Below are 14266 nucleotides of genomic sequence, written 5' to 3' on the forward strand. Positions count from 1 at the left end.
TCCAGATTAAACTTCAGATGTATGTTTCACGGATAATTTGAGTTTGTGACGCACTCTTTTCCATAATTGTATTTATAAGAAAGTGTCATTTCAACATTAAAACAAAAACTGGACACAACAGCATATAAATTACCTGTCGTGTTATTATTTGCACCTTTATGTCAATTGCCACTCTGAAAAAGCTTATTGATATAACTTTGATGTCATAAAGTTGACGTCAAAAAACGTTTGCTTTATTGATAATAGAGACTTCGCGCAATACAGTATAAAGCCCGGTTCATACTCGGGCGAATTTCGCAGCGAATGTTTCATGACGTCAAATTGCGGCTTGTTCAGAGAAAAAGAGGAAAACAAAATTGTAAGCATGTGCATGTTCCGAAATTCGCTTATTCACTTAGCGCGGTAAGTGACAGCACCACCAAGCGGTGACACCCCATTCCCCAACGTGCTGTGTCTCTCACCGCCGGCCGGCGCACCGCTCGCTTTTATCAGGTAACAATTCTCCTTTCTTATCGAATCATCATTTATGAATAAGTAATATTTAAATAAATTAGGGACTCTGGCACAATATGATGTAGTAGAGAGATTGAGTATTTAATTTACTATTAGTGTAAATTAGGATTTTTGTCCAGTTTTTCCGTTGCTAACGAAATTCGATGGGGGCCCTCTTGCGTACACATTGAGAAAGTTTATTTGACATGTCACCTTGAATTACGGTGTATTCATCAAAATTACTGATCAAAGGTTTTAAATTGTTGTTAAATTGATTATATTTGTGAGTAAAATTAACCAGTTCCCCCCTCAGTTAACTTAACTCATCCTTTTAACCATGTCACTTACAATTAGTTGTCCCAACGCCCCGCTGAATGTGATTGGTTTGTTTTCACTTATCCCTTATCCCTGATTGGCTGCAGGTTTCATGTAGCGTGGTCACGGCAAGGTCGAGTCACAAGAGGACGCACTCATTTTCCACCAATGGAAAAGGGGAGTGACTCAGACAAATACATGCGCAGTTGGAACCGTCCACGGCGATTAATGCCAAGACTATCTATGACATAACAAGGGACGACTGCAGGTGGTCACATTAACAAATGGGTGACTCTCTTCCAATAAGATCTTTTTCTTCTCCCTGTCAACATCTGTTTTTGTAGTGTTTAGTTATTCAGTTAGTATTGTCCAGTTTATTGTCTTTTGGTTGTCTTGTGTGGTTTGTTGTTTTGTTTTAGTTTTCTCGAAAATTGCTTGTACTGATGTATTGGATTACTGTTGTTTTATACTTAGTCTGTTTTATTTGTGTGTTTTTTTTGGTTGCATATTAAAATGTATAAAAATGAGAAAGTGAGTGTCATATAAAACAATAAGAGGGCACTGCAGCCTATGTATTTTTGGTTCGTGCTGTTTATTTGCACCTTATGTCAGTTGCTCCTCTGAAAAAAGCTTATTGATTTTCCTCTTTTTTAAATTTAACGTTTTTTTTTTTTTAATTTCAAATGTGCACAATCGTTCTTGTTCAGCCTTATACAAAAGGGGAGTACAAAGGTGAACGAAAACAAATCACAAGCTTCAAACTTGCTTTTAAATTTGATTACAATTCTTCCCAGTGTCTCCAATTTAATTAGCAGAGATAGGAAAAACATCAGGTGAGCGATGGCACTATGTACCGCAATTTAATAACGCCAAACCAAACCAGTGTCTGTACACACCCAGATTAAATTTATACCTAACAGTGACTTGCGCTGCGTTTGGTTTGGCACAAAGCACAATAACTTCCTTCAGGACAGCTCACAAAAAAGGTTCATGTTTGTCATATATTAAAACCTCAAGTTGAAAGCCAGGTTTCAATAGGGTAATGATAAAAAACTCCTTTTCACTAGCGGTGCATGTTAAAAAAAGAGAAAATGCTTTGAAGCTGCTACGTCCAATGTGTTCCTGATAATGAATGAGTGGACACGTGCATGACCATGATTGGCCAATCTACAGCTTCCAATACACAGCAGGAAACTGTTAAAGCACATCTTCTTCTTCTTCTTCTTCTTCCTTATAAGTGCTGCCTTCATATGGTTGAAGATAAATGCACTGCGTTGGGTGCATGCATTGTCAGACAACAGTAATTTGTACTGGTACAGTGCTGTATATACAGGTGCAAGTAAACATCTGGTGGTGCGGTTAATTCAAGCGGAGGTCCCCCAGCGCAGAACAAATTGAAGGCGTTGAGGGATGGGTATGCAGCAGGATCAACTGGGAGGTTGTGCCACTCCCGGATGGTTCGTGGGAAGTATGAGCTGGCATACACTGATGATGTGGTATGTGGGATAGTGAATCTGGAACTGTATTCTCTGGTAGGTGTAGATAAATGAGTAAGATAGCTGCTCCAAGGGATGTCGATCAAGTTGTATCTGATCTTGTACATCATATGCAGGCGATTTTGGTGACGACGTTCCTGTAGTGAGGGCCAGTGAAGATGTTCTAACATGAATGTAACACTGCTATAGTTCTTCCGTAATTGCCCATGACGAAACGAGCCGAGCTTCGTTGGACTTGCTTAAGCTGCCGGCCGTTGGGTATGTGGATCCTATGAAGCTGCTACAAATTCGACGGATGGACGAATGAAGGTGGTATCCAGCTTCTTTGACGTTCTGACATCGTCAACATGGTCAACTGGGTTGATCACATCGCCTCCGATTTCTGTCGCATTACGTATACATGGATGCTGCATGTTTTATGCTGCGGAGAAAGTGTCAGAGTGCTTTCTTGTAGCGCACAAGTATAGCACAGACAATATTACAATGTAATATCCACTGTTCTTCTGAGCCAAATTTAACGGGAGCATTTCAACACAAGTTTGTCGAGAAAAACTCCAGCAATGGAGAACACTCCAGTGCCGAATTCCACCTCTTCTTTTGAAAACACAGAATCGGATTCAGGCTTGTATATCACGATTGGTGACCTATTCAAGCTGATTGTGGAGAGTGTAGTTTGCTTATTTGGCGTGCCCGGTAACTGCCTCATACTCCGTGTCTACTGGCCAAAGACTCTAAAAACCAGTACCCATGTTTTCATCATGGCCTTAGCCTGGGCCGATCTGGCAGTCTGCGTGCTGCTGGCTTTGCAACTCGTTGGTGATAAGGTTGCTTATATGGCTAGCAATGAGGTCCCGGAGTTTAAATTTATTATCGAGGCTCTTGATTCAATAGCAATTGGTACGTCAATTATGTTGACTGCTGTGATCGCAGCGGACCGCTACGACTGCGTTTGTCGGCCACACCGCCGGTTCTTCACCCACAAATGCGGCAAGATAGCAGCTTGGGCCGCATTCGTATTCTCACTGGTCATCAGTATTCCTGGGTTCATCCCCAGAACCCTTAGATCCAGTTACCGGTCCTTGGACCTTTTGAGGTTGGCATTCCAGGTAATTTGCTTCGTCGTGGCGCTCGTGATGATCGCCCTGTGTTACGGCAAAGTCTACATGACCATCAAGAAACACACAAAGGTTGGCGTCAAAAGTACCACTCGAGATTGCAACGACTCTCGACAGGCGGACGAGCGTTCGACAAGGCTTCACGATTCCGTATTGAAAAATGTCGAACCGAAAATTCCTGCGCGCGCTTCGGTATCGACGATTACTAGTAAACCATGCTCGAACGCGGTAGTTGATGCTCGCATAACGGAAGAAAGCAAGGGAGCACCAAGTGACGAAATACATGTGGACGAATCAACTATTGGGAAAAGATGGGCAAGTCACCCACCAGCGACTTTGATCAAACATGTACTTGTGGCAGAGGATAGAGAATCTCGAGTTGAGAATGGGAACAGTGACCCTCGACAACACCAAGGTAATGCCGGACGCGCACCACCAAAGACAGATGCGGCAGTTTTACAGCGTAAGACAACCAGGATGCTCTTCATCACCAGCGTTGTGTTTCTCCTGACCTGGCTACCCTACTGGATCCTTGTTGCCAGTACGTTTGCTTCATACCCCGACCCAGTGTTCCATATGATCATCGGGCGGCTCTATGTAACTGCTTACGTCAACAACGCCGTAAACCCGCTAATATACGGACTTGCCAACAGGCGGTTTAGGAAAGACTGCAAGGCGGTTCTCAGTAAGATTAAGCTCTACTATAGATAGACACTATTTGATGCGTTTCGTTGACTTTACGCATTTGATGTTTGAATAATTACATTTACATTTAAGACACAATTTTTGACAAAAATATATAAAAAACAGAATGATAGAACATGAACACAACAGGTGTTGTATAGACTTTCAACTCTGAGGACCCGGGTATGTGGGCTTCTCGTCGCCGCGGGGCACATTGTTCCCCCTTCTCATATCCATGCGCGGCAGCCACCTTTATTACAATTTGGCCGCTAACCCACGAAAAATGACAACAAGAGGCGCTCTACCATTTTTTGGGTAATTTTTGGTCAAAACAGTATCTTTTTGCATAATTTCTACATTTCTACATAATTCGTTATAGATTGGAGCATAGCGTTCTGCCGCCTTTCAACCCTCCCACCATATTGATAAAAAGAAAAGGGCAAACATTATTATAGTCGAATCATACGCTAACGAAACTACTGACCGGAAAAAACTAACGATTTAGAATGTCCCGCGCTTCGAATTTGTCGACCATCTCCCACAATGCACTGGAAGCATTGTGAATCGCCTAATTTGCAATTTTGGACCCCAAAATACTTAACAGAAATTATAGACCATGCACGCAAGAGGTTTTGAAGACTTTAACTCTATAAGGACCAGGGTATTTTGGGTCTTCTCAATTTCCTTAAATTTGGAAGGAATGTTGTTAAGCCTGCATTCCACAATATGACGTCATTTGGGTGCGCTGCTGTCACAACAAGACGGCGCTTTCTTATATTGTTGCTATTTTATTTTGGTACAAAAAACAGTGTTTTGATACAGTTTCTATAAATGTTTCATCCATTTTTTTTTCAAATTTGGTACAAATATTTTTTGGTCAGAACTCATCAAACTGAACAAGTTTTGGCCGCAAAAATATCGATAGAGGGCACTTTACCCACTGTTTTGGCAAAGTCATAATTTTTGTGATTTTGTCCAAACCTTATATTTTTTTCAACCACAATCAGCACTAATGAAGTACAAATGTTAGTGTTATGAATGCTTGGAATTTATAAGTACCCCAAAATCAAAGAAATTGTTCAAAAACGTGAAAACAAGTTCTTGCTCCTAGCGGCCATATTGGTTTCCTGAGCATGCATGGCAGCTGGTTGCATGACCATGGATTTTAGTCCAAAGTGGATGCTTGATAGGTTCGGGCAAAAAAAAAAAAATTCACAAAAATGCATACTTTTCATTTGTTTAACTACAAAGTGACCAAATGTTATGATTACTGTCGGTTGCCATGGTAACGACGGACATCCTATAGCGTATATTTGGTACCATGCTGACCCCCGATAACAGTTAGAACAAGTCACTAAATTTCTTGCCGATCGGCCTAAACGTTCCGGGACTATTATAAGAAGTTTAACAGGGATGCACATTGTGCCCTGGTCCTGATAGGGATAATCACGGTGACTCTTTGTACTTTATGAATGTTAAATAATGTTGAAGGAACGATAGGAATCTGGAAAACGAAAGATCAAAATAGAAGTCGTCCCTCATCTTCGTTACATCTTAATGAGTCAAAAAGAGATCTTGCCACATTAACGGAGTACTTGATTTGCCTTTTATTAATTTTGATTCGAATGAAGATTTACCTGTGAGTCCAGTGGTATCAATTGCTCAAAATTGAATAACAAGCCCACCACTCCCAGGTTAAGCGCTCGGTTGTCTTTCAAATTAGCAATCGGTTCTTACTTGTTCAGGTTTGCTTTCTATGCGAAAACGTCATGTCAAAAAGGACCCCTGCCTTATGTTTCCCTCATAGCTCACGTGTCGGTTTGCCTTTCTCGTGAAGGCTTTTACTGATGAGGTCTCGTGTGCATTGTGCTTCTCCCATTGCCTAAAAGGCTATCCGAAGTGATCTCACTTTGAACGTATCACCTTATCCTAATTAGAGTGTTTCTCTGTCTCATCTTATAAGTTGAAATTTCCCTGGCACAAAGTGAAGTTAACCCTCCGTGCTTAACATGGATAGTTTTCCAAGCTGTAGTGTTTGATTTTTTTTCTGCTTATTTTCTTGTTATCCGACTCACTGTTTATGACAGTCCATTTCTTAGTAGGATTATGATTATGAAGATTTGTCCAGAATAGATTTGAGCCTTGTTGTTTTTTTACGGACAATTGCAATTCGGTGATATTTTCTTGCATCTTTTTCCAAACTATATCGATTAGAAAGTGTCGGTTTTAGCTTGAAACAGTAACACGGGGCAGCAGGCGTATATATTGCACTTTATGTCAGTTGCCACTCTGAAATAGCTCATTGATATCACTCTTTACGGTAAATTCGACGTCAACACACCTTAGGCCTGTTGACAATGGTGACTTCGTACAACTTCTTCGTTGTACAAAATCGTTCTTGCTCAGCTTCATAACAACAACAAAAAAGGAAAAGGAAGCAGGAACAAAGGAAAGAGAGGAAAAAGTCACAAGCTTTAAACTTGGTCCTGGATTTCATTATGATCCTTCCTGATGTCTCCAATTTAATTGACAGAGATGGGGAAGGCACCGGGTGAGTGATGGCACCATATACTGCGATTCAATTGTTCTCCCAAAAAAGTTTCTATACATATCCAGATCAAATTACCTCACAGAGACATGCGCTATTTTGATTTGGTACAGATTATTTCCTTCAGACCAGCTCAAGAAAAAAAGTAATTTCTAGATACTTGACTTGAATCTATCACCAAATATGATAGAATGTCCCAGTCCTCGGCAGACGCAGTTTTAAATCAAATAAAAGAGAAAGGGAATATGAAGCCATTAAATAATGCATCGCTGAAAATAAACGAAATTGGCATGCGCATGACAATGATTGGCCGCCCTCCCAGTACAAATTGGGTTGGTCACATCGTCTCCTCTGTGCGTCGCAATTACGTATAAAAGGTAATGCGGCGGAGATAGTTGCTTTCATCTGGCACACGTACCTGTCCAGCAGACAACACTCAAATGTCACATCCGCTGTTCTTCTGAGCCAACTTAAGAAAAAGAGTTTCACATAGGTTTGTCGACAAAATCTTAAGCCATGGAGCACACACAAGAGCCTAATTCAACCTGTATTTCTGAAAACACACCATCTGATTTAGTCCTGACTGCCACCGTTGGAAACCTATTCAGGTTGATTGTGCAAAGCATCGTTTTCCTTTTCGGCGTGCCCGGTAACTGCCTCATACTCCGTGTCTACTGGACAAAGACTCTAAAAACCAGCACCCATGTTTTCATCATGGGCTTAGCCTGGGCCGATCTGGCTGTCTGCGTACTGGATCTGCACCGTATCTATAGTACGGTTGCCCAAATCACTGTCAATGACGTCCACCAGTTCACATTCATTATCAAAGCTCTTGAGGGAATAGCCATAGGTACGTCGGTTATGATGACTGCTGTGATCGCAGCGGACCGCTACGACTGCGTATGCCGGCCACACCGCCGATTCTTCACCCACAAACGCGGCAAGATAGCAGCTTGGGCAGCATTCGTATTCTCACTGGTCATCAATATTCCTGGTTTCATCCCAATAACCCCTGGATCCAGCTACCGGTCCGTTGACTTTTTGAGGTTGGTATTCCAGGTCATTTTCTTCGTCGTGGCGCTCGTGATGATCGCCCTGTGTTACGGCAAAGTCTACATGACCATCAAGGAACACACCAAAGTCGGCGTCAAAAGTACCACTCGGGATTGCAGCGTCTCACGATCAGCGAACGAATGTTCGACAAAGCAACAAGATTCCATGTTCAAAAATGTCGAACCGAACAGTTCTGCCGTCGCTTCCGTATCAACGTTCATCAAACCATGCTCGAGTACGGCTGCAGATTCCAGCAGAATGGTAGAAAGCAAGGGAGTGCCAAGCCACGAAATAGATAAATCAACTCTTGACGAAAGTAGGAAAAGATGGGCCAGTCACCCACAAGCAACTTTGACCAATCATGTCCTTGTGTCAAAGGATGCAGAATCTCGTGTAGCGAAGAGGAATACTGTCACTACCCAACATCAAGGTAATGCAGGACGCGCACCACCAAAGACAAATGCAGCAGTTTTACAGCGTAAGACAACCAGGATGCTCTTCATAACCAGCGTTGTGTTTCTCCTGACCTGGCTACCCTACTGGATGCGTCTTGCCGCTACGATTGCTTCCTACTCCGACCCAGTGTTCAATACGATCATCCCGCCACTCTCCGTAACTCTTTACGTCAACAACGCCGTGAACCCGCTGATTTATGGACTTGCCAACAGACGGTTCCGGAAAGACTGCAAGACAGTTCTCAGTAATATAAGGTTCTGTTAGAATGACACTAGTTAATGTAATATGTTGTCTTCATGCAGTTAATGTGTTAATTTTAGGTACTCCCAATACGAAGAAGGCATATTTGAAAAAAAAAACACGAACAGAAATGATATATGAATACAAGAGGCATGGTGTTGTAGGTTTTTAACCCTGTCAGGACCGGGATATTTACATCACCCCAATCCTTATTTTTGTATGCGTTCGGAGCGACTACAAGAAGTTTAATACAGGGCACTTCACGGCGACTCTTTGCAATTTTCACGTAAGTTCAAAAATGTGGAAGGAACGGCAGGTAAAAACGACAGATCGAAATATACGTCGTCCTTCGTCTTCGATACATTCTAATGAATCAAAGAGAGAGCTTGCCACATTAACTGATTGCTTGTCTATACAATGGGTAACAATTTGCGGCATGTGCCTTTTCCTACTTTTGTGTATCGGAGTCACTGTTTATGGAAGTGCACTTCGAAGTAGTATTATGATGACGGAGGTTTATTGAAGGCTTTATCCAGATTAAGTTTTAGTTGTAGGTTTTCACAGATTATTTGAGTTTGGTGATAGAAATTTACTTAATCTTTCATTCTTTTCCAAACTGTATTTATTAGAAAGTGAGTGTCATTTAAAACAACAATGGACTCCGTGCGCCAACGAAAGAGGGCGCCCTTTTACCTAGCAACGACGTCCCATGGGCGGGACATTTAGCTGGCTTACGCGCACCGTTCCTTGTGTGTGACGCACGAAAACCAGGCGATTTGTACTATGTACACGCAGTGGTACATGGTACGGCCGAGCGTCGCGGCAAAATTGCAGTCTGGCAAGATTGCGTCGGTCGGTCACGCCCAACTGCGCTGTCTTTGCCGGTGAGGGGGTACTTGCGAACGGAGTGGATGAGCACTGCAGCTTATTTATTTCTTGTTCGAGCTTTTTATTTGCACCTTATATCAGTTTCTGTTGTGAAATAGATTGCTGATTTTCCCCGTTTTAAAAATTTGACGTCAATACGTCTTTGGTCTATTGATTATAGACAGTTGACGCAATTTTACAGTCGAAAAAAATTGCACAATCATTCGTGTTCAGCCTTTTGAAATAGGAAGGGGGGTGCAAAGGTAAAAAAAAAGAATCAAAAGCTTCAAACTTGCTTTTGAATTTGATTACAATTCTTCTCAGCATCTCCAATTTAATTATCAGAGATAGGAAAAACCGCGATTCAATTACGCCAAATAAAACCAGTTCCTGTACACACCCAGATTAAATTACCCCACAGAGACCTCACAGAGAATATTTCCTTAAGAGCAGCTCACCAAAAAGGGTTATTTTTTTATATGTTAAAAGCTCAAGTTAAATGCCAAGTTTTCAATAGGATAATGATAGTAGGCTCCTTTTCACCGGAGATGCATGTTAAAAAAGAGAAAATGTTATGAAGCTTCCACGTCCACAATGCTTTGCTGATAATGAATATAGCTCCCAATACACAGCAAGAAAATGTCATTTCACTTGGCCATTCACATGGCCAAGTGAATGTTGTCTACGCTGACTGTCGCATTACGCATACATGTAGGCTACATGTAATGCTGAGGAGAAAGTGTCAGAATGCTTTCTTCTAACCTACCAGTATAGACAGACAACATTACAATCTAACATGCGCTGTACGTCTGAGACAACTTAAAAAGGAGCATTTAAACACAAGTTTATCGAGAGAAACTACATCACAGCCATGGAGAACAACGCAGTGCCGAATTCCACCTATTCTTTTGAAAACACAGAGACGGATTCAGGCCTGTCTGTTACAATTGGAAACATATTCCAGCTGATTGTGCAGAGCGTCATTTTCTTATTCGGCGTGCCCGGTAACTGTCTCATACTCCGTGTCTACTGGACAAAGACTCTAAAAACCAGCACCCATGTTCTGATTATGGCCTTAGCCTGGGCCGATCTGGCCGTCTGCGCCTTGGCTGTGCATCGTATTTATGATACGGTTGCTTCCATGATGGAAAATGCGGTCCCGAAGTTCACATTTATTATCTGGGCTCTTGAGACAACAGCCATCGGTACGTCGATTATTTTGACTGCTGTGATCGCAGCGGACCGCTACGACTGCGTATGCCGGCCACAGCGCCGGCTCTTCACCCACAAACGCGGCAAGATAGCAGCTGGGGCAGCATTCGTATTCTCACTGGTCTTCAATATACCTGCCTTTATCCCCCAAACCTCTGGATCCATCAACCAGTCGCTTCTCCTTCTGCGGTTGGCATTCCGGGTCATTTGCTTCGTCGTTGCGCTCGTCATGATCGCCCTGTGTTACGGCAAGGTCTACATGACTATCAAGAAACACACCAAAGTCGGCGTCAAAAGTACCGTGACTCTAGATTGCAACGACTCTTGACTAGCGGACGAGTGTTCGACAAGGCTGCAGGATGCCGTATTGAAAAATGTCGTACCGAACATACCTGCCGCCGCTTCCGTGTCGTCGATCAGCAGTAAACCATGCTTGAACACGGTAGTGGATGTTAGCATAATGGCAGAAAGCAAGGGAGCACCAAGCCGCAAAATCGACGACTTCACTCTTGGGAAAAAATGGGCCAGTCACCCACAAGCGACTTTGACCAAACATGTCCTTGCGTCGAAGGATACAGAATCTCGTGATGTGGACGGGACGAATGACACGCGACAACACCAAGGCAATGCAGGACGCGCACCACCAAAGGCAGATGCAGCAGTTTTACAGCGTAAGACAACCAAAATGCTCTTCATCACCAGCGTTGTGTTTCTCCTGACCTGGCTACCCTACTGGATGTCCGTTGCCGCTACGTTTGCTTCCTACTCCGACCCAGTGTTCCATATGATACTGGGGCAACTCTCCGTTACCCTTTACGCCAACAACGCCGTGAACCCACTAATATACAGGCTTGCCAACAGGCGGTTCAGGAAAGACTGCAAGGCAGTTCTCAGTAAAACAAAGCTCTGATAGAACGACGCCAGTTTGGTTTGTTGTCATCATGCAGTTGATGTCTTTATTGTACTACCCCCGTCACACCGGAGGTGCGGTGCCACTGCGGTGCTTGTACGGCATAAACCGCAGTGGCACCGCCATGATCGCCGTGGTTCCACAGTGGTTCCGTCATTGATCGCCGCACATCGCGGAAAACTGTCAAAACCGCGGACCTTCGCGGTGGCACGGCGTAAACTTTGAACATGTTCAAAACTTCCGCAGTGCCACCGCGGGTTGGGCCAATCCGCAGTGGGATCGCCGCGGCACCGCCATGACCGCCGTGGCACCGTACAAGGACCGCAGTAGGACCTCTGTCACCGCCGTGCCTCCGCAGTACAACCGCCGTGCAATCGCGAAGGTCCGCGGTTTTGACAGTTTTCCGCGGTGCTACGGCGATCAATGACGGAACCACTGCGGAACAACGGCGATCATGGCGGTGCCACTGCGGTTTATGCCGTACAAGCACCGCAGTGGCACCGCACCTCCGGTGTGACGGGGGTATTGACGGGTAAGGGAAAACTATGAAAAACTACTGCCGGTGTCACTACGGTGATGGCGGTTTTGACCAAAAACCGTAGTGGCACCGCGCCTCCGGTGTGACGGGGGTATAAGTGTCTACATCACTCTTTTTCTGACAAAAGAAAACACACCACAAAATGAAAACAAAATCTGATAAATCATCAACACAAGAGATGATGTAGACTTGTAATCACAGCGACCTTTTGTATGTCATGTAAAGTCCAATGATATACAAGAGACGATGCGATGCCGATTCTTTAAATGAAAGACTACAACAAACGCTGTTTCTTTGTCTTCAATAAACTCGGAAGGTAATAATTTGCAAACGAAATGTATATAAAGTAAGTCCCAAAAGGTGTCCGACAGACTATTTTAATATATAACTACAAAACCATGAAGTCAATTTAAAATTTATTTGATTGTGCAGATACTCCTTATCCTTGGCCTAAACCCCTACGAGTTTCATTTAATTTGAGACACGCATCACTACAAAATTATACATTGTTCACAACAACATTTTTGGACACTGTGAGGAAGTCTCTTGCCTTAATAAATTTCAGTGTTGTGTTATGTAAGCTGTGTTAACTCCCTCATGTTGTGGAAAGGGCTGCGGTTGGGATTGGAATCATTTGCCTGGCTATTAGTCATCAGTGCAAAACCTCAGTTTTAGCTCATGGGCACATGATTCGAAAACCCTTACCACGTCAGCCTTTTTTCCACAACATGCAGGATTTCACACAGCTTACATAACACAGCATTACATTAAATTAAGGCAAGGAACTTAGTCACAGTGCCCACAAAAAGTGCTGTGATCAATTGACAAATGTGTAGTTACGCGTGACTGAAACTAAATGAAACTCATAGAAGTTTAGGCCTAGGATAAGGAGTAGGCTATCTTTACAATCAAAAATTGTCAAAATTGACTTCATGCTTCTGTAGTTATTTCAAAAATAGTAAAAATGTATGATACCATAATTTACTCACAACCAAGTAGAATATTTCATGATATGTTGACAGTTTCATTTTTGAATATTTGCAAATGGCGTCCATTATCTTGTATGAGTCAAAGAGAGGTCTACGGTTTAGGCTTCTTGATATGCTTTTTATAATTTGAAATTGAACGAATTTGATATTTACGTCTGATTCAAGTAGTAAAAATATGAATAACTTTAGACTTGTGTTTAACGGTTGCTTTATATATCTTTCTGGGGAAACAAAATAAGGATGTTTAAAACATTCAAAAACGAACTTTTCCTCAGCTATTTCAATATGTCCTTGGTGCAATAATACATGTATTGTAAAGAGTATTAGCTAGACCTCGTGATTTGCAGATTAAACAAAAATGAAAGTAACTTCTTTAGAACATGACGTGCAAGTCATTTCTTGTCATTAAGCCCGAATCTTTAGCCACGAAAACAAGCCTGGTTTCCGGGATGCTTCGCATCATTAACGAATCTAAGGAAACACCGCCTCTAGAACGATCGTGCCTTTACCTGAAAAAAACAAATAATTAAAGACTAAAATAGATGAAATTCATGACTCTCTGGAATATCCATTAACGCATGCCAGCGGCAAAGGCTTGTGATTATATTCAAAAGCATCTAGTGCACATATTTACGGACGAATAGCAACCTTAAACTAGCGCGGAAAAAATGCACCAAGTGGTGTAATTAATCACTTCTAGAAACAACCATTGGTTATGGTCAATACGTTCAGCTAATCGACTAATTCGACCACGTTCAACTAAATAAAAATTAATGGACTCTTCTGGTTGTTTTTAAGTTATCATAGAGGAGGAAATTCACTGGAAAACCCAATGGTCACGACCACAGATTGATGGTGATTGTTAATATTGGGGCAATGGTTTATAACGCGCAACCAATGTTAGCTGCCCCTTTTTCACTTGTTCTGGTGCAAGCGTGAGCGGGGTTAGAAAGACTCGTGCTTCGTTTCACAGTGTATGCCTTTATTTTCATTCTTGATGTTTGTAAACTGTTACCTTGATATGACATAATATTACTAGCACATTAGTCGTCTTTAAACCACAAGGAAGTTCAAGGAAAATTCTCAGTTGATGTTAAAATGTTTCGTAATTTGGAGGTTTGACGAGCATTGCTGACTTGGGTAAACGCCAGAACTAAAAGGATGGATGACACCTTTCTCCTCAACAACTCTTTGGCATCATCGGCTGGTAACAATTTTCTTGATGCCGGCGTAGAAGCAGCGCTTCTGGTTTACTTTGTCTGCATCTTAGTTATCGGCGTACCCGGCAACTGCCTCATCCTCCGCGTGTACTGGGGCAAATCCCACAAGTCCAGCACCAATGTACTCATCA

Source organism: Patiria miniata, unplaced genomic scaffold (assembly GCF_015706575.1).
Source record: "Patiria miniata isolate m_02_andy unplaced genomic scaffold, ASM1570657v1 HiC_scaffold_2, whole genome shotgun sequence".
NCBI classification, from domain to species: domain Eukaryota; kingdom Metazoa; phylum Echinodermata; class Asteroidea; order Valvatida; family Asterinidae; genus Patiria; species Patiria miniata.